Source organism: Camelus ferus, chromosome 19 (genome assembly GCF_009834535.1).
Source record: "Camelus ferus isolate YT-003-E chromosome 19, BCGSAC_Cfer_1.0, whole genome shotgun sequence".
NCBI classification, from domain to species: domain Eukaryota; kingdom Metazoa; phylum Chordata; class Mammalia; order Artiodactyla; family Camelidae; genus Camelus; species Camelus ferus.
The window spans coordinates 7,820,744-7,840,923 of NC_045714.1; the positions used below are offsets into that span (position 1 = coordinate 7,820,744).

The following is a 20,180-nucleotide window of genomic DNA, read 5'->3' on the forward strand; positions in this document are numbered from 1 at the left end:
CACTGGAAACAGTTCCAGGGAATAGCTCTTGTCACCCAGCATGGCTTCAAGCTTTGATATAGATTAAGATTTCTATGGCTTATGTGGGGATGAAAAATTAGTATAAGCTATTGGTTAAGGGTTTGGTCAACGTGTCTCAAATTTTCACGTGCCTGGGAGTCACCTGGGGAGCTCTCTGAAACGCAGACTCTGACTCTGCGGTCTGGGTGTGGCCTGGGATTCTTGTCTGGGAGCTTCCAGTTATGCAGATCCTTCTGGTCCTCAGACCACACTTTGAGAAGCAAGGGCTTGGACAACGTTTCGCATCTGTTCTGTCCCTCAGGGCTGCATTACGACCTCCCTGGACTCACGGGCCCCCGGCCTTGGGGGCCCCTTCCTCCATAAAAAAACATTAAAAATTATATTTATGGCTACATTGATGCAGAGACAAATATATTAATATTCTCTATCCAGAGATTTTTTTTTAATTTCAAAGTTTATTTTTCCTTCTGATTTTCAAAGAAATGAAAATATTTTCATGGACTCCTAATATTGTGGTTTCCAGGCACTGTCCCTGTGGTGCCCAAAGGAGAAGCTGGCTCTGCTGGCCACTTAGTGATTTTATGCTTAAATTCTCTGGGCCTCTATTTCCTCATCTGTAGAATGGGGATCATAGGACCTACCCCATTGTTTTGTGCCTTTGCCCAGGGACTGGTGCAGAGAACATGCTCTGGAAATGCTAGCTTTTTGTTACTAAAAGTTGCCTGACTCCTGATAACTGTCATTGTCTCATGACCTCCTGAAAGTCAGATTCTACATACATTACCGCTCCTCTCTTAAAGCTCTGCTTGATATGTCCTACTGGTTACATGACCTGGATAATTTCCATAAATTAACCTCTTTTACCTTCCATTTCTGTGCTACCCTGCTGTTCCGCTTCTGCAAGGGCCCCATCATCTCTCGGATGAGGCAGACAGCAGAGCCACACTAACTTCTGCCATGACACTCAGAACCTCCCGCGAACGCTCAGCCATTCATTTGCAGCTTGCTGGTAAACTCGTCATTTCGATAGAAAGGCAATACAGCCCTGATGGATCTTGAATTAGCTGTCGATTGCTCTGCCTGTCACTCAGGGATGCGGCAGGAACCACAGGGCTAATTGCACAGGCATTGCCATCACTGTCCTTGTGTTCTTTGTTTCTTTTAGCTCCCGATTCCACTTGTTTTCCGTTTCCTCAATTCTAAGACTGCATCCATGATAAGGCACAGCAGAGATATAGCAAAAGCTTTATTTGAGGGGTGGGGGCGGAGTGAGAAATGGGGATGAACCCTCGCATATTAAATGTACATACAAATTGCAAATTGCATCCCAGATTCACATGAAAATTAAAATAAGGTGGTTTCAGAGCGAAGGAAAAGCAATCATATTTTATGAGGTTTGATAAAATCCCCTAGTCCCATTAAGGAAATAGTCACCACTAGGTCATCAGCCGCACTTTATAAGAACATAAGAGCAAAATGGAACTTAATTTTCCTTTGTAATACTTTTTGATGCATCCAAATAATCATAGCATCCAGGCATCACATGATAGATGCAGAATTTGCTATAAATTCGAATTTTTCAAGGCATACTCTTTTTTTTACTTCCTCCTACAGGAATTCCTATCACATGTACTCTCTGAACTAGTAATTTCAGTTCGTAAGTTTTCTTAGGCACTTCACATAGCAATTCAAAGCATTCATTCATTAAAAGCAAAAGCTGAGCTTTTAGTATGTCTTTTAGGAAGGAGAGACAAGTCAAAACCCTGCCAGTTGGTCGGCCTGTTTTCTGTTCAGTATCTTCATCACAAATCTTTCTCTTTGATATTTTCTGATCTCAGTGCCTTTATTGATGGAAATGCTGATACTTTGATGACAAAAGTATCTCTTTCCTCAAAAGAGATTTCCATGTGAGCATCTTTCCCTCATTCAGTCTTCCAAGGAATTCTTCCAAGTTCACTCACATCACTTCCAGCCCTGGTCTCCACTGCCAACCTCAATTATAAAACGGAAACTGGGTGGAGGAATTATCAAACCTCTGGATGGGAAATGTGGAAAATATTTAGAAATATTCACCAAGCTTCACTTCTAGTCATCATTACTTAATCCCATGTGCTGCATTAGTACATTTCGCCTCACAGAAAATACACAAGCCGTTTTGCAGACTTGGCGGAAGCACGTTGATGCCAAAGAATCTGGGCAGGTCAGGGGCAAGGCATCAGGAGGACAAACTGTGCAGGTGGTTGACAAGGTTTCTGAGCCCCAGAAGCTCAGGTTCCCCCTGAGTGGGCTCCCCCTGTATGGTGACTCAGGATAGACAGACACCCGGTTATGAACATCCAGACGACCACCTCCTCCTTCCCCTGGCTTCCATGTGACCCATCACCACTGTCCAGGCTTTCTCTCTCTTGTTAAACACACTCCCGAACAGCATTGCTTCCCGTGTATCTGTATAGCCTTCGGCACTTCCGCACGAGCACCTTATACATTTTAAGTTCAAACCAAATCATCCTGGGGCCAGAGAAGATAAATGCCAGGTTTTCTTCATTGTCAAGGTAACGATAACAGATTCACTAGAATTTACATAGCACCGAAGTCGATTTACATGCTTATTTACTCCGTTGTTCTCTTTAAAAAAAAAAAAAATGGAGTTACCCTAGCAACTGTAATATCACATGATGTTCAGCCTAACCGTAATAGAAACACCTTCTGAAAAGAAAATACACATTCCACCAGATGCATCTTGTAGACGCATAAACTGTCATTTTATAGAATTTTGATCCATTTTAGAAACGACTGGGTGAGGCTCACGATGCATTGAGTACTTTTTCCATTAATTACTTCCCTGGATTCAGAGATGCTAGAATGGAAGAGAGAGAGTGGGAAGGCGGGGAAGGCACTGGACCCTCTGCAGAGCTTGGTGACAGAACTGTGTGCTGTATCTCGTTAGCCCCTCAGCAGAAAGAGCTCATTACCCGGTTCCATCTTTTGTTACACTTTTGCACATGGGTAGAATTTATTACTTCATTCAAACTTCATCCTAATTTTAAGAATGATGGTTGTTTTCCCTGGAGGGATGGTCTGCACTGTCTAAAGCAGAGTACGCCAGTGAGCCACCCTAACAGAGAAGGAACCACCAAGAAATTGCACAAAGGCTTGGTCACTGTCAGCCAACTTGGGTTCCATTCAAGTTTTGCAAATTAATTTGCTTAAGCATGGGGCAAGCTGTAGCTTTCCTCCGCGATCACACCAAGACAGCTGTTGCTGATCTTGGTTCGGTCTCGCCAGCTCAGGGTACATCAAGCAACAAAGGAGAACGTTCTAAAATTTCACACAGAAAGGCCCACAATTGCCAGTCCCTCCTCCACTCTGCTCACGTATGTTTGATTAGGAAGAAGGCGTTGCCTTGCTGGGTCAGACATATGGCTTCTAGGAATCGGGGTTTTGATCTTGTAGAAAACAGAAATCAGATTCTACACTTTCTATTCAAACCCTCCAATGGCTGCCCATGGCCCTTGGCTAAAACTCTAGCTACTTCCCCCCATATGAGCTGACCTCTGACTTCTCGCCTTCCTTCTTTCCTAGCCTCGCAGCCCTCCAGCCTGCCCCAGCTCTTCTCGCTTCCTGCTTCTCCCGCGCCCTCCAGCCTCAGCTGCCTCTGTGTCTGCACTTAGGTTTATCCTGACTTAGCCTCTGTTATCTTCACATTGCCCGACGGTCATCTGCTCAGAGGGGCCTTGCCTGACCACCCCAGCTAAAGAACCTCTTTCCTTACACCCACTTTATCTCTTTCATAGCTTCCGTCCCTCTCTGAAATGCTGCTGTTTGTGTGAGTGTTTGCTTGTTTCTTGTCTGTTTCCACAACAAGACAGTCGATGCCACAGGGCAAAGACCGTGCCATTCTTACCAACGTCCCCCAGCTTCCGGCACCTGGGAGGTGATGGCTGCTCTGTACATATTGACTCTAAAAATGAAAGACTGAAAGAAGGTCTGGGTGACTTCCGACAGATCAAGGGAAATCAACAGAAGCCCAGCGTCTTTCTTGAAAACAAATAGTGTTGGAAAGAAAGAGGGGTCTGGAAGGGTGGGCTGAGCTTGCAGAAGCAGAACAAGACTTTGACAAACCAGAAGCCATGAGGAGTGAGGAGTGGAGGTCGTGGCTTTTACTTAGAAATTGGCAGCTGTCCTGAGACAGTGTCGCTGACCATAGGAATAAAACGTAACAAAACATGGTTTAAAAAAATACTAAATGAATGAAGTCGATAAAGAAGTAATGGTCACAATGCACCGGCTCAGTTCTCTGACTTTGAACTTGGTGGTGTCAGGAAGTTAACCAGCAGTCAGTCCATAGTGCCTCGTTGAACACCTACTATGTGCCACATAGTGTGTCTGATCTTTCCCTCCTCCCCTCCCTCTGCCCCTACTTCCTCCCTCCCTCCCTCCACACTTCCTCTCTCCTCCTCCCTCCCTTCAGTACTTAGGAAGCCTCTCCAATGCTCATGCATGGTCTTAGGAGTTTCACTCATTCATTTGTTCATCCGTTTAACAAACGTGGCCTCCATTCTCCGACCCATGTTGATGATGCAGAAGTGACAAGGCGAGCAGTGATTGCCCCCATGAAGTTCCCAGGCTCAGCAGACGTCAAGCAAATGGTTGCAAATAATTCACTAAACACTTATCTAATGGGATCAAATTAATTTAGCTGACTAAATTAGTTAACAATTGCAAATAATGAATTAAAATGGTGCACCTTTTGCCAGAGAGTTTCCCTTGTTTTTGGTAATCTGAGGCTCCCTTTTACCTCTGATAAATGTTCACAGGGTAAAAAAGCAACCAAATCAGAATGAACTACCAGAAGGGCTTTCTGTCAACCTTTGTTCCCAGATGGTTTAAATATGAGCGTCTCCGTCTGTCTGTCCGTCCGTCCGTCTGTCTGTCTCTCTGAAGAGGGACCTAGAGCTTGTGTGTATACAAAGTCGATAACCCCAAATCTGGCTAAGATCCATTCTTTAATGACATTCAGTGCAGTTACCTTGTGCTTTTTTTCCTGATTACTGAGCTAAAATGTAACTTTAAAGCCCTCCCAAGTCAGGACAAGTGGGTTGTTCCCCACCTCTCCTTGAACGTGGCACAGGGAGCAAGACGTGTGCAAACGGCCAGCTTCAAACTCATTTTCAGCGTTACTCCGAGCACAGCGTGTGCCAGGTTCCTGGCGGCTGAGGAAAGTGGCCCATCCGCGTCCACCCTTTGCGGTCATGTGGGAAAGTTTAGAGGGTGTGTTAGTGAGACAGGTTCTCGAGATGTGCACTTCCCTAGCGATCATTTCTGGGCTCCCAGCGTGCAAGGGTCTCTTTGAATATTGACTGGAAAAGCAGATGAGTGTGGCGCCCAAGAGTCTCCGTGAACACAGCAAGGTTCACCATACCTTGAGGGAAGGTCTCAAGCGGACATCACACTGGCCGTCCCCTCCACCCATGATGTTTGCAGTAACCCTCACAGGGCAGCGGGAAACCAGAATCTTCTTTGTCGAAGGAGGGCATGCTTGGGGATTTGGGGGCGAGGAGGAGGTTGCAAAAGCACTTTCTTCAAACTGTAGGAGATGATTCTGCCTGACAGGATTCAAGTCTCTGAGCTGTGTCTGAGCAGAGTCCTCATACATGATCTTATGTGCACACACACACACTCGGCTCACTCACATGTTTCTCACAGAAAAAAAAAAAAAAAAAAAAAAGATCTCTCGCAACCTACCAGCAATTTCTTGGCTGCAGAGAATAAGACACTGATCAGTGCCTGACCTGCCCAGGGCCCGATTCCCTGAAGTTAGAGCTGCTGTCACCACCTCGAGTCTTGAGGCCATGCAAAGTACTGTCTTTCTAAATGTCTGTTTTCACGAGGCAGAGGGGTGAGAGTAGCCAGGACGTGCCAACCACTTGAGGGAAATGATGGTGCGACAGGAAGGCCTCTCTGCTGCGTCCCTCCACCTCCAGGGACGCTTTGGTTGTGGGTGTGGCTCCCGTCTCCTTTGCTGGCCTGGGAGGTTTGGCCTGAGAAAGATGAAGGATGTCCTTGCTGGCAGACAGCTGCTCCCTGCATATCCAGAAGACTCTCAATGTCAAGACCAAATAGCCAGTTCCTCCTCGGTCCCCTCACCTCCTGACTGGGTCAGAACATCTTCAGTGTGCTTATTTTGCCTTTCTGTCCCACCCTTTTTCTCTCCTTCTAGCCCCCTTGGTCCTGTGACTTTACAACCCGGCATCATCAAATACATCACCTTCCCACTGGTCCTCCCTTAGCTTCACCCCCCTCCCAGGTACCACTATCTGTTGTCCCTTGTGGGATTTGAAATGTTTCATGGATTAGATTCCACCACCAATATTTACTGAGCACCTACCATGTGCATTCCCCCTACTACGTCCCTGTGAATGAAAACAGAACCCATCCAGGTTCCTGATGGGAATGTATTTGACTTACTCTTTCTAAATCTTTGGGTATCTTCGTGTGAATGTTTTTCAGAGGTCAATACTTGTGTTTTTTTGAGCGTTTTACTCCTTTTAAAAAATAGCCTTTTGAAAAAAGGAAAACATGTGAACTGTAAAACATTAGGAAATAGAGACCAACAAAAATAAGAAAATAAAAACATCTTATTCTCATTCACCCAGAGATCACCACTATTGTGCATGAACTTCCAGAACATTCTCTGTGCAGATATGTATTTTTAAATGAGATCATACTATGCAGGCTATTATAAAAACTACTGTTTTGATCAACAGTATCTATTTTCCATTTCAATAATTTTTGTCTTTTTAATATCTAGACCATATTCATATTTTTCCAGTTGCACAAAAATGTTGTTATCAGCTGAATTGATCAAACTATGACAAAATTTGGGCCTCATGTTGTATCCAGTTGTTTGTCCCATACATTTTTTTTTTTTTTTGAAGTAAACTCAGCTTACAATGTTGTGTCAATTTCTGGAGTACAGCCTGTTTCAGTCATTCATATACATACACATATTCATTTTCATGTTCTTTTTCATTGTGGGTTACTACAGGATACTGACTATAGTTCCCTGTGCTCTACAGTAGAAACTTGTAGTTTATCTGTTTTATATACAGTAGTTAATCATAAATCTTTTTTTTAATCCAACATGGTCCCTCTATTATATGACCTGGAATTGAAGAAGAGAGTATGCCAATTGTCCTGAAGAGTGTCATTCTTCTGAATTTGTCTGGGAGCTTCTCTTTGTCACTTACCTTGCTCCTCCATCACCTGTAGAAGTGACACATAAAATCCCATGGGTTCAAAATCGGCTTGTTTTTACCAGAACACGTCAGAAGTATAGGCTCCCTCATAATACATCTGAAAACACACGATCTGTTTGCCCCAAAAGAAGTGATGCTGAAAATAGCCGGTGAGCTAAGATGATGGCAGTTTGAGTGCTCCATTGTACCTGTACACTTGCCTCTCGCAACTAGAAAGTAGTCTTTATGGCTTTACGTGCTCTCTGAATGGACATCCAGTTCCCCATCAACCATCCGCTTAATGGTTTTAACGCCAATTAGTAATCCTTTGCCTGACTTGGTTATTTAATTAAGGGTTTTTAAATGATGTATTTCTGTATCTATTATCAGAGTACAATCATTTTATTGATTCTTAAATTTTATTTTTTTATTGTGACTCTCATAACTCAGGGTGGAGATTGGTCCAAGTTTCATTGGACCATTACTGCAAATGGTGCCATCTTGGGACCTGGTACTTGGATGGGTGTCCTACTGATGTAAGGAGAACTTTGCTCTGCTCTGTTGTCACATGACCTTGATGCTCTGACATCTCACCCAGTCACCATCATTGATTGACTTCTCCCTGTCACATGCGTGTATTAACTTTATTCATATTTTCCTCTGACTTAAGCTGGTGGTGTGCGAGGGTCAGCTTGTGCTGTTTGGTTAGACCTGACTGTGTACATTGCTTTCTAATTCCTGAAAGCAGCCGTAGCAGGCATATTTACACCATGGAAATTGGCAAATGCTACGGTTTAAGGTTTGTTGTGTTTTTTTTTTAATTTTTTGAGAGCAAGGTATTAAACATTTGCCAACCCACCATTGCTTTCAGCCATCGATTTTTAAACTTGGCTTAAAGAAGAACTGCCTGAAGACTTTTCCATAATACACATTTCAAAACCCCACCACAAACATGCTAAATCAGAAACCCTAGGCTGGATGCTCTGCAAATCTGTGTCTCTAATAGAACTCAGCAAGAAATTGTTTGAGGGTTCAAGGACCCCAAGCCAAGGGGTCAGCTCTAGGAAGAAAGCTCAGCAGATACGCTCACACCCTTTTCACTTTCCCCGAGGGGTCCTGGGTTGCCATCCTCACCACCTGTACTGTTTTGGGGACAGAATAGCAAACCACAGTAGCTCTGTCACTGGGGGGTGGTTTCTTTTCACCTGCCTGATGGCATTCACCACCCCCCCCCCACCTTTCTTCACTGTCACCAGCCTCTGCTCTGAGTCTTTTATCCCATTTCCAAGTCGTTCTGTGTCCGGCATCCACCTAAAGGCAGACCACACATGGGCGGGAGGCAGCGGCATATTGACAGTCTTCCTCATCAGTCACTTAGGGGTGGGTCACGTCTTTGAAATCCAAACATGAACGCCTGCCCCCGCCCTGGGGGCTGGGATGTGGGCAGGGACAGTAGGGTTTTTAAAAAACCATTTTGGGGCCAGACCTAGAGAAAGCCCTAGGGCAGCATGTCCCTAATTGCACTTCTGCCATTTGTCATCCAGCATGGTGGTTCCAGGGGCCCCTGCCTCTGTACATATGTGGCCAAAATGAGTTTTGAGCTGCAGAGGGAGCTACGTAATCAATTTCCTCGGCCTGAGCCTCTTAGAATCCAATATCACATAGACACAGGACAGTGACAATGATTTGACACTCGCCACATGACTGGGGGCTACACAGCGCCTGGTGGAAAAAAATGTCACGCCCAAATGACTGTTGTTGGCCTCCAGTTCCAACACAACACCCGGAAAACATTGCAGTATTATGAGAATTCCTGTTCCCTCTGTCGATATTTTCAAGATGGTTCTTACTTCTGAGCAGGTATCGATTGCATATAGGTTAGGCCCCCCAGTGCCATTTGTCATTTCTGATATAATATCGTGTTATCATTTAAAGCCGTAATGGGAGAGGTGTCTGTGCTTAAAGCATACCCGTGTCTCGGGCTTTGATAAATGGTTCGATGGTCTTTGTTTCTGCAGCGGTGAGTCGCTGGCTGGCTATTTGCTTTACCTTTTATCCAAGAATAACTGTGTGATGGGTTCTGGAAACGAGCAGTATCATTTTGTCAGATGTGGTTCATGGCGAGCCGGGTGGTCCTAGCAGAACAGCTGTGGGATTTTAGCACCCGACAGGATGTTAGCGGAGGGCCCGTGTAAATCTGAAACAACTCAAGCTCCACATGGCTGCTTTCGGTTGAAAAGTTCTCAGCGCTGTTTTTTTAAGGTGAGAGGACAGGAAATGCTGATGGGGAGGAAAAAATGGGCTTTAGATAGTCATTTTATTCAGACAGAGCCTTTCTGAGAAGGAGCGATTTGAAGGGAAAAGGTGGAGCTAGAAGCAAGGAAAATATGAAACCGATAGTGTGTGTCTGCCCTGAACACGCGCCGGTGGTGCGATCTGATCTGCAACACGGCGACTCCTACAGCTCCGGCTCCCCTCAGATAAGGGACCCACCTCCTGGTGACACGATGCTCTTCATACATCACTGGAACCCTCAGAAATGCGGTGCGAAGTGAGTCTGGAGGGCTCTCCGCTCCTGCACCTGAAGGCATTCGTGGGCTGCACTCGTGGCACTTAATCCATCAGAATGGGCAGTTTGTCAGAACAGATAGCAGTGGTTTCGTGCCCACAGTTCCCTTCTCAAAATTCATGAAAACCCAAATGCTCCCACAATTTCAGTGCAACTTTGCATGGCGGCAATGGCTGTCATTCCTCTCTGCCTCCATTAAGGGGGAGGCAGGGCCGGTCAAGCACCATTACAGAAATGGCACAACGGCCACGTTCCCCATCTCTAAAGCTGGAGGGAGGGAGGTTCGGAGAAGCACCTGACATGAATCTTTGCCTCTATTTGGTGGACCGTCCACCCATTCTTGGCTTTCAGCAAAGTTCACTACAGTTTCAACATTAGGTGTGAAATGAACACTCAACCGGGGAAATAAGGCGATGCTAAGAAACTTTGTTTTTTAGAGTCTGCCCTTAGCTTTGATTTCCCAGGGAACAGGGAAGCTTTTAGCCTGGCGAGTCGATATTTTCTCAACAATACCATTTTTAATGAATAAAATATACTTGCTAGGCAATAGAGAGGGTTTGTATAATAAACAATGGCCACGAGACAACAAAAATAAGTCTACAAGCCTCGTTAGAATTTGGTGCCAATCAGCAGAATAGGCTCAACCATGTATATAATTAGATACATGTTTCTAGATCCCTCACCTGCACACTCACTATGCAAATACATATTCATAAACATTCATACTCGTATCAGTGCAGTATATGTCTGAACTGGTTGCCTAACCTGATCAACACCATGTCCTGTAACTGTATTAATATTTTAAAACCATCTGCCTACTGTATGCAAGGCATTTATGTGCATTAGTGTATTTTATCTTCATAATATCTGTTAAGGAAATAGGATTAGCCCCATTTCTCAGATGACAACGATAAGGTTGGAAAGAACTGCCGTCATTTGCTCAAGACCACACGGCTGGGAAGTGGCAGATTCTCAGCTCAGGCCATTTTTAATAGGTCAGACAAGACTTTGCATGTCATTTACTGTACATGCTGGGAATTATGATGAAATGTGCAAATATAAAGAAAGAATGTACTCCCAGATACTATAAAGTCAAGGACTAGCAGAGTTCCAGAAAAAAATATTTCCAGCTTTTTTTTATGAGATCCCCAGAATAAAGATACTTGAACCTAAGGTTTTTGTTATATTAAACCAGCAAACTCAAATAGCTGCAAGAGTCAGATAGACAACATGAGTCAGGTGGAGGTGAGTAGTAGGGAGTGGTGTGGACTGTGGTAAAAGCCAGGGCCCGTGTCCTGGCTAATGGGAGGAATGCCATTTAGCTCCAGCTGACTGTGGCCATGCAGGAACAGGGGCTCAGTAGTTACTAGATCACTTGATTTTTTCTGTTTGTTTGTTTGTTTTTTAAAGAAAATGATCTGTACGAACTTTTTGAAGTTTTTCCATACTCTATGATTTGTAAATATTGGCGACTAATTCACCCATTTTCAAAATATTGGCAATTCAAGCAAAATACATTTATGGGCGTGGATGACCTCAGGTCCACCAGCTTCCAGCCTCTGTAATCAGCCTTTGCTCCTCCTGGTGACCCATGACTTCCAGTGACTCATCCTGCTGGCCTTGCTTCAGTTCTGGGGCTTGAGCAGGGATGTTCCTCACTGTGATTATTGGGATAAGATAAGCTTGGGAAGTGCTTCCCTGAAACGGACAGGGAGGGTGTCGCCCACCTTCTGTGAGCTGGGACCACTTCACTAGTCCAGGTTTGACTGGATTATTTTTATGTTTCCTTCATGCTCTAAAGCTTTAGGGCTTTACAAAGTCATATGTCTTAGACATGACGTTTAAGGATGTCAGTGTGATATGAACTGCCCATGTGTCCCCGTCTCAGCAAATGCCCCCAAGGAGCAGACCTTTCCCTTTCTGAACCCTACAGGACACTTTGTGACCCAGCCTCAGCTTTCTTGGTCACAGCCCCTCCAACCACCTTTCTCACATGCATTTCTCTTCAGCAGCTTTGGGTTTCTCGCTTTCTCTTCTTCAGAGTTCCCCTCCAAACTCATTTCCTCCCTTGAGGCTTGGTACTGTGATTTTCTCTGCCCGGAATGACCTGCCATCCACGCTTTCTTCAGCTAACTCCTTATCGCTCACATCTCAGCTCAGATGTCACCTCCTCAGAGTGGCCCCCCCTGTTGATCCCCGAGTGACAGCAGTGTGACCCCCACCCCGAGCCGGCCACCATCCCGCACTTCACATTGTTTTATTTTCTACATGTCAGTTAGCAACACCCCAGGTTATCTCACTTGTTTATTCATTTACCTATTTATAGAGCCTGCAGGTATAATGATTTTTAAAAAAAAAAAAAGGATAGACTTTCCAGCCAAACAACCTCAGTTCAAATCCCAGCCCTGCTTCTTCCTGACTCTGTGACAGTGGGCAGGTCACTTCACCTCTTCGTACTCAGTTTCCTCATCTGTAAAATGGGAAAATTGGGAATAGGATTAATAATAGCACCTCATAGAGGTGATTTCAGAGTTAAATATATCACTGTTGGTAAAGTGTTTAGAACAAATATTTATAAAGTGTTTGGAACAATGCCTGGCACATAGTAAGCATTATGTTAGGATGAGCAGTGACTATAATTATTATTAATTTCATCATCGTCATCGTCTCCTGCAGCTAGAATGTAAGTTCCATGCTATTATAGATGCTAGTTCTCTCTTATGCTCTGAATCCTTCTTGAACAGCACAAAGTAACAGCTCAAGAAATATTTATAGAATAAATGAATGATAGAGGGAAACTTTGAAGAGCCAGTACAATAGAATACACTTACCACTGCACGGTTAGTTCCTCAAATGTCTCTCTCTCTCTTTGTGTATCCCTGTCTGTGTATGTCTTTCTACATAGGTCTCTCTCTCTTTCCTTCATTAAATTAAAATAAGGATGAGGATAAGGTGCCAGGGAAGCTGGGAAAATGGTTCACTAGGTGGCCCGGCCAGTGGTTTCCTTGTAAATTGGAATCTGATAATAATGCCCCATTTGAACCAGCAGCCCCACCCCACCATTCATGACTTACGCCAGCAGGGTTCAAACATGGGGAAGTGGCGACGGCCACAGCAGGACAACTCCAGTCATACTAACGACGCGAGGTGATGTTGCCGCTCCGTCCTGGGCGGAATGGAAAACGGAGAAGAAAGCTCCCAGTCGGTGCGCGGAGGTGCCGCTTTCAACAAAGAAATCCTGCCATTCCAAACTGTCGAGACCTTTAAAAATAAAAGATGTGCTGTGTTTCCAGCACTATTCAGTATTCATGAGGCTTCGCAGCTTGTTGTAAGGCAAGATGAAAACAATACTCAGTAGATTTTCATAAGTGACATGTAACTGTAAGATTGATAGATGATGCAGTTTTAATGTATGTGAGGTTCAAAAACGACATAAAAGCTGCCAGGCACCCGAACACTGCATCCCAAACCCACATGTCTCCCAGCGATGAGCCCCGGCTCCCCCTCAACTCTTCTGCGTCGGTAAAACAAAAAGCGGGCATCCCCCTAAATAGGGGTGACTTCCTGCTGAACCCCCAAGGGTGAAGTGTTGGGATGTTTTCCTTGATGCAACAGGGGTCCTTGTGCACACTGTCCCCTTCATATTAATATGATGGATTGTGAATGGCTAAATATTTCTATTTCCTTCTGCTAATCAATGCCCAGGACGATGGTTAGCCCTCCTGGTGGTTCAGGGAGCACCGGAGGTTAGCTACACTGCTAGGAGCTCCCCTCAAAGTCCTTGCTTTGTGTTTCATAGCTTATTGGCCGTTGTGGTTTTGTTATGTATTACACACATACACCCGCACGCACACACACACATTAGTTATAAGTGATATTTAAAGTGTTACTTATCATATTACATATAGTGTACATTATATATGTAGCTAATTAACTATGTATATCATCTCTAACTATGTAATAAATAGCACATACAGGGCTTTAAGAATTTTCAGGGTCAGCCTCAATCGAGCAATATTTGCATCTATCCTTTTCCCATGATTGTCTATTAATGGAACATTATAAAGAGTTAAGCTATGTGTCTTCATTTTTGAACCCTTCTTTCCTTTTGTCTTATCACTTGTTGCTAACATTGATTGGACATTAGGACCTGCCAAGCTCTGAACAGGAAGTCCTGTGAGGAAGGCTGACGTGGACACAAATTGATGACGCTTAAGAGAAATGCGCCTGCGGGCCGCAAATGGTTTCCACATTGATGACCCTAAGCTTTTTTCATTTTCTTTCATTGTCATTTGAGAGGAGGAAACTTGGATTTCTGTTTTTATTTTTCTTTGGTTCCAATCTAGTTAACTCAAAATGGATATGATTAGAAAAAATGAAATTAAAATGTCACAAGATCAGCCATGATTTTCTGAGGTCTTTCTGTGGAATAGCCAATGCTTAAAGGACTTTGCTTGCAAAACAAATCCTAAAGTTGATAGCATTACTAGCCTATTTTTTTAATCAAAGGGGAAACCAAGGCTCAGAGTGGTTAATCAACGTGCTCAAAGTCACACAGCTAATGTTGCTTTTCACTGTCTCTGCTGGATAGACATGAGCAAGATGTAAATGTCAGAGCAACACTGAGGACCATTTAAGGATCAGTGTTGTTCTAACCTTCCCCGGTTAGAAAACGTGATTTGTGTGTGTCAGACAAGAAGGCTTCTAAAGGACAGGGACCTTCTCCTTTGTGTATTGGATTGTCAGCTCCTAGCCCAGGGTCTGGCACAGAGCAGAGGACTGGTAAATGTGGAATGAAGACAAGGGGAAAAGGGATTAGGAAGCAAATTCCCCGTGGGTGTTTGGGAGCTGAGAAATAAATGAGGCTTTTCCAATGTTAAGATAAACTCAAAAACAGAGACAAGTTGCAGACTGAGAAAATGAGACAGCCTGGTCCACAAGAAGGGGACAGGGCAGACTGTGAGGGCTCGTCCACACAGCGTCCTTACCTGGAGGCACCCGGCTCGTCACTGACAAAGCTCAGATCTGAAGAAAGCCTGGGTTCCTCTCCGACAACTTAAGCCTGCACAGTCTGATTGTCATAACTGGTGAATTTTCCCAATCTTCCCATCATTCTGGCTGGGTCCTGCTGAGAAGGATGATGGTTCTCAGAGCTGGAAGACCCCTTAGGTTGAGATAGGGTCTAAACCATACATGCTAAGGTGTGATCGTAAAGTGCAAAGGAGGAATCTTCTAGAAGCTTTGCCTGCAGGCAGAGACGCTGCGCCTGCTGGCAGACAAGGGCGAGGACACGCAGAGCTCAGCCGAGTACCCCACTGTCCACAGGTTGTGCGGAGGCTCCAAACCAGAGTCCGTGCAGAATCGTGAAGAATGTTCCTCCTTGGGGCAAAGGGTTTTAAAAATAAGTTTAAAAAAATACTGCACCTGGTTCCCTGTGATTCAGAGAAGGATCTCATATCAACTCCTGGAGATTTAGAGAAAAATGAGAACTTGTTCCAGTCTCCTCCTGTCTACTTTCTTTGTCTTGTCCACTTTTCCTGGGCTTACTCCAGACTCAGTGCCATTCACAGCCCCTTTGGGACGGGAGTGTGCGTCCTCGGGGTCCTCACACCCAGGCGGAGGCCGCAGCATCGATGCTCCATGCAATTCCTCGCCCTTCAGCACACCCCTTTTTACAACACCCATCATATTTGCTATCTCTTTTGCTTGGTATTTGTCTCCCTGTGACACTAGAATCTAACTGAGGGCTTGGACCAGATCTGCCTTGTTCATCACTGTATCCCCCAAAATCTAACCAACAATGAAATGTACCTAAAAGCACAGTTAATGTTAAATAAATATTTTTCAGTGGGATGAATGAACATAGGCACCCACCCTTTCTTTTCCAATGCTCGTGCCTTTGCAATAGTCTGGAGTCTCTTGGGTGCACAGTAAATATTTGTGGAAGGATTGGGGGAGCACATCCGGGGTTGCATCAGTCACCCACCGCAGGAAAGCAAGTCTCTTCTTGGGCTAAGGGGAAACCCATCTTGAATTGAGAATAAAAGAGTGGCTGGCCTCCCTCCCTGAACCTGAAGAAGGCGCCCTTGGGTTCTCTTGTAAAGAGAAAGGGAAGGACAAGGCGGCTGAGCTGGCAGGCGCCTCCTCTCCCTCCCACTCGGTGCTCTGACTTCAGAACACAAGTTATATTGCTTGACCTATTTGTGCCTTCTGGCCACCGCCGATGATTCATTTATCTGATCTGGGTGTTTTCTAGATGAAAACCGCAGTCTGTTGAGTGGTACTCGGTTGACTCCTCTCGATTCTCTCCGCTTGCTGTGATGGTCTTCCATGAGCCACGATGGCAGCGTTCTTGACTGGGTGCCTTAAACTCTTTCATTTTGTTTCCTTTTTTGGTATGCTTTGTTTTGTTGGGAGCTTGGTGTTGTTCCCATCGCAAGTCTTCTGCCAGTGGCAGTGACCTTCTTGAAAGAGGCCCAAACCCTGATCTGTAATCTCCAAGAGCAGCCTCCTGAGACGTAAGCTCTCCCCACCGAGGTGAATACCTCGAGTTGGCTTTTTTTAATTAAGGCTCCGCATTGTAACTAGTCAATGTACATTATTGGGAGAGTGAATGTCAATGCCACTGCTTTTTCTTTCTCTCCTTTATCTTTGTCAGTGATTCAAAGACATGATTTATGGTTAGTCTCCGACTTTCAGCATCATCCATCAAGTCCTGGTTTCACTACAGGGCTCCACGTTGTAAATCATGCCGAAGGGTTGTCACTCATTCCGCTTAACCCTTTAGGGATGTGTTTCAGGGTCGCTCTCCAAGAAGGAAAACTTTGTAAGACAGCAGTTGAGGGCGCCTGCTTGGGCAATATCTGGGGGCTCGTGGAACCACTGGCATTAATCACTTGACCTAATACGATAATTATTAAGACCCGGGTAAAGCTTCGGCCCATGCAGGATGAGACACACACGGGTGACTTGAGAAGCGCACGGATTCCTGAACCAGCTTTATTCCATTTTGAAATGTCCATTATGGATGTGAAATGCTGAGTTTCCCTTCAGAATCAATCACAGGCTAAATCTGATTGTGACCTTGCAAAGATTACAGAATGCGTGCAAAGACCCATTAGTAGCTGCTATTCCAGGCTTTGTAAATTAACAGCCCTCTCCTCCTCCTCCTCCTTTCTTCCCAGTCTCTATCACTCTCCAGCTCTCACACTCCTTTCTCACACTCGGGAAGGTGGGGAGTGATGGCAAGGGGGGAGGGGGAAGGCTAGAATTTGTAGGCAGAAGAGCAGGACTTTCTGTAGGATCAGATCACCCCTTCTGGCTGGTCCCTGGTGACGGCCAAACTCAGTCTCCCAAGCCTTTGAGACATGGGACCCTGGACGGAGGCAAGAATGCAGACAAGGAGCACTGAACAAAAGGGGGTGCTGTCCTATCGGAAGTCTGCAGCTAGTAATGAAGAGCCATTAATGAAAAATATACGTGTGGGGTCTGTTCGTTCAGAGCCCGCAGCCAGTTGATAGCAATTTTATTCCTGAATTATGCATCACTCTGTTTTGCCCGGGTAAGCTGATGAAAACGACAAATATATTGGTGAAAGATACATAGGTAAATAAAGTGAAAGGTTGTAAAATACGAACGTTCGTTATCAAAACAGTGTTCCCCTCCTCCCCTTTAATATGCACCCTTCCTCAGATGATGTGTGAGGGGCTCGGGGTCAGATGGTTTTCAAACACAGAGCGGTAAGCGTGCTCATCGTCTTCATTTTCGCAAAAACTTGGCCTCGTTGAATCCAAAGGGTTAATGCACCTCAGTTTACGAGGCCCACGGCCCTCAGGAGCCCCTGCTTTACCCGCTGCTCTCACTTTCCAGCATACAAAACGGCTAGTCTTATTATTTTATCTTTCTTGGAAAGAGCACAAGGATCTTTTCAAACTTTAAATGACCCAGAAGCTATTAATCCTCCTAACAGCCTTGGAAGGCAGGTAAACCGTTGCCGAACTACTATTTCACTGGGAAGCCCTTCTGCTGCTGCCCACCCCGCTGCTCAGATACCAGATTTATACGGTGTACACAGTGTCTGCAGACCTAACTACAGGTGACTTAGAAATGGGGCGGCTGCAGATTAATGTGCCCGTTCAGGATGATGTATTTTATTTTTTTGTGCTGAGCGCAGCGCTGATGGCCTGCTGGTCAGGCATCACGAGGAAGCCAATCTCGTCTCCCACTTGCCGCCCGTTACAGAGAGGGCTTCTGTTGGGCCTCTGTTGTGAAGTCGGCTCCTGTTACTTGAATCCCATCAATAAGACGTCTTCTGTTTATGCCACACGGATTTCGTTACGCCCCCGATCAAAAGAATTTTCAAGGCGCTGACAATAAGGAAGAGAGTTGTTCAGCTCGTGGGGTTAATAGACAACTTTAAGAGAGTCCATTTCCCTCTCAGTGAGTGAGGAGAACCCTCCTTTCTCCACGTCGCCTGACCCTGGAATAATTATAAGTTTCTGCCCATCGTACTCAGACCCAGAGGCAACATCCCAGAGGCCTGAAGACTTTGCTGCTAAAATGTGCTTTCAACAAATTCGGATACACCACCTAGTGAAGTTCTTACTTAGTATTTCACCTTGGATACAAAGCTAGGAGGCCTAAAGACCTCGACCTCTTATTTGAAGGAAGCTCGCGTTACGCGTAACATTTGAGAAAGAAAAAAGAAATGCGGTTACGTTAAAGTAATTTGGCGATCTCTATCTGAGCCTAGCCCAGTGGCATGACACCTGGTTCCAGGATGTCTGGTTTGGAAGCTTTCAGAATGCGGAGTGACCCACCTTTTAAACGCAGGCCGATGGAAGAGTCACCCCGTTCACCCAACGTGGAGGGTGAGTGTTTTTTGGTTAAATTCTAGGCAGTCCTAACATATCCAAGTCTAGGTGGCTCAGATCTTTGCAGACCTGCATTTGATGACAGATACTTGCCAGATCCTGCAGTAGTGGCAAATTTCAAAAAAAAATTGTCCAAATTCATACGCACCAACCCACTGGCAGAAAGCCAGGAACAGACAGTTCAGCTCCCAGTTTCCCATGTCTAGTTTCCCCTGGGGCCTTCTTTCTACACAGAAAATTCTGAGCTGTGTTGTGTTTAAACACAGAAGTTACGTTCCTTCCTGCTACCTTCTCCCTCGGAATCATTTTTCCTTCCCTCAACCCCATCTTCGTTTTCGTTCCTGTTTTGTCAAATAACAGTGTGACTTTGTCTTTGACATTAAACAATTGTGTATACTTTTAGCAGAGTTTGTTTATTCCGTCTGTATTTCCAATCAGTGCGGAAGGTTTACCAAAGCGGTTCATTACTGATTTATTTATGATGCATTTAGATAGCAAATATGGAACTGTCAGCAGTTGCTGGCTAAACAGTGTTGACAGACATTAATAACATATGGTATAGCAATGGAATTATGATCTTTAATTTTTTTTTTTTAATTTTTGATCCTCTACTTGTGATTTGGGGTTTTGCATTTCTTGGGTAGTTGGGTGCAATGGCAGAGACTTTTAAAAGAAAACTATGTTTTCCTTTTATTTGTAACCTTTGGGGTTTCCTGGTGGCGACATTAACATCTTCTGTGTCTGTTTAGCTGTTCAATTTAATGGAAGACAAATCCTCCCAAAGGTTTAATTTACTCTTGCAAACTGAAATCACTACATTCACACCGTGGGAAATGGCCCTAATTTTCCCAACCTTCAGTCGCCATCAAGCATATAATTTATTTCTCCCCCTTCAGTACATTCCTCATTAGAAAACAAAGTTTCTGATATTCAAATGTTACCAAGTTCAAATGGAGGAACCTAGTCTCCTGTTTCTGCAAAATGCTTTTGCAGGCATGGCTGCTTCTACCTGACAGCCACCCATTTACGTGGGGCCAAAACACACAAACATTTGAATTTCTGACCTTTAATTGGCTGTTCCTTTGAGCTTACATGATCTTCTCCTGCAGCAAGAGGGGAAATTACTTGACTGGGCTCACAGGCAAAGCAACTGGTACACGTGGGTTGCACCAGAATTTAGCCCATCCGCTTGGAGGCAGGGAAGCACATTTGTCAGCGGGGCTGTGACCCAACAGGCAACGAAGTTGCTCGTTGGCCAAAAATTGTTCCACAGTTTTGCAAAATGATCCCACTGTCCAGAATCCTTCTTCCTCTTGAAAATGATATTCAAAGGACATTATAGTTCATGTAAGACAAAACTAGATGTTCTCTAGAGCAGTGAATGCCAGTGATGGAACCCCCTGGGAAACATGCAAGTATTACCTGTAATTTCAGGCCTCTGGCATCCTGGGAAGCCCACCCAGTGTCTGTGGACCCTGT

General features: G+C 44.8%; 1 protein-coding gene across 14 annotated transcripts in view; it reads left to right on the forward strand.

Annotated features, from left to right (window-relative positions):
• TSHZ2 (teashirt zinc finger homeobox 2) overlaps positions 1 to 20,180 on the forward strand; it is a 410,600-nt gene that overhangs the window by 177,927 nt on the left and 212,493 nt on the right. The gene's annotated exons all lie outside the window — the stretch shown is intronic.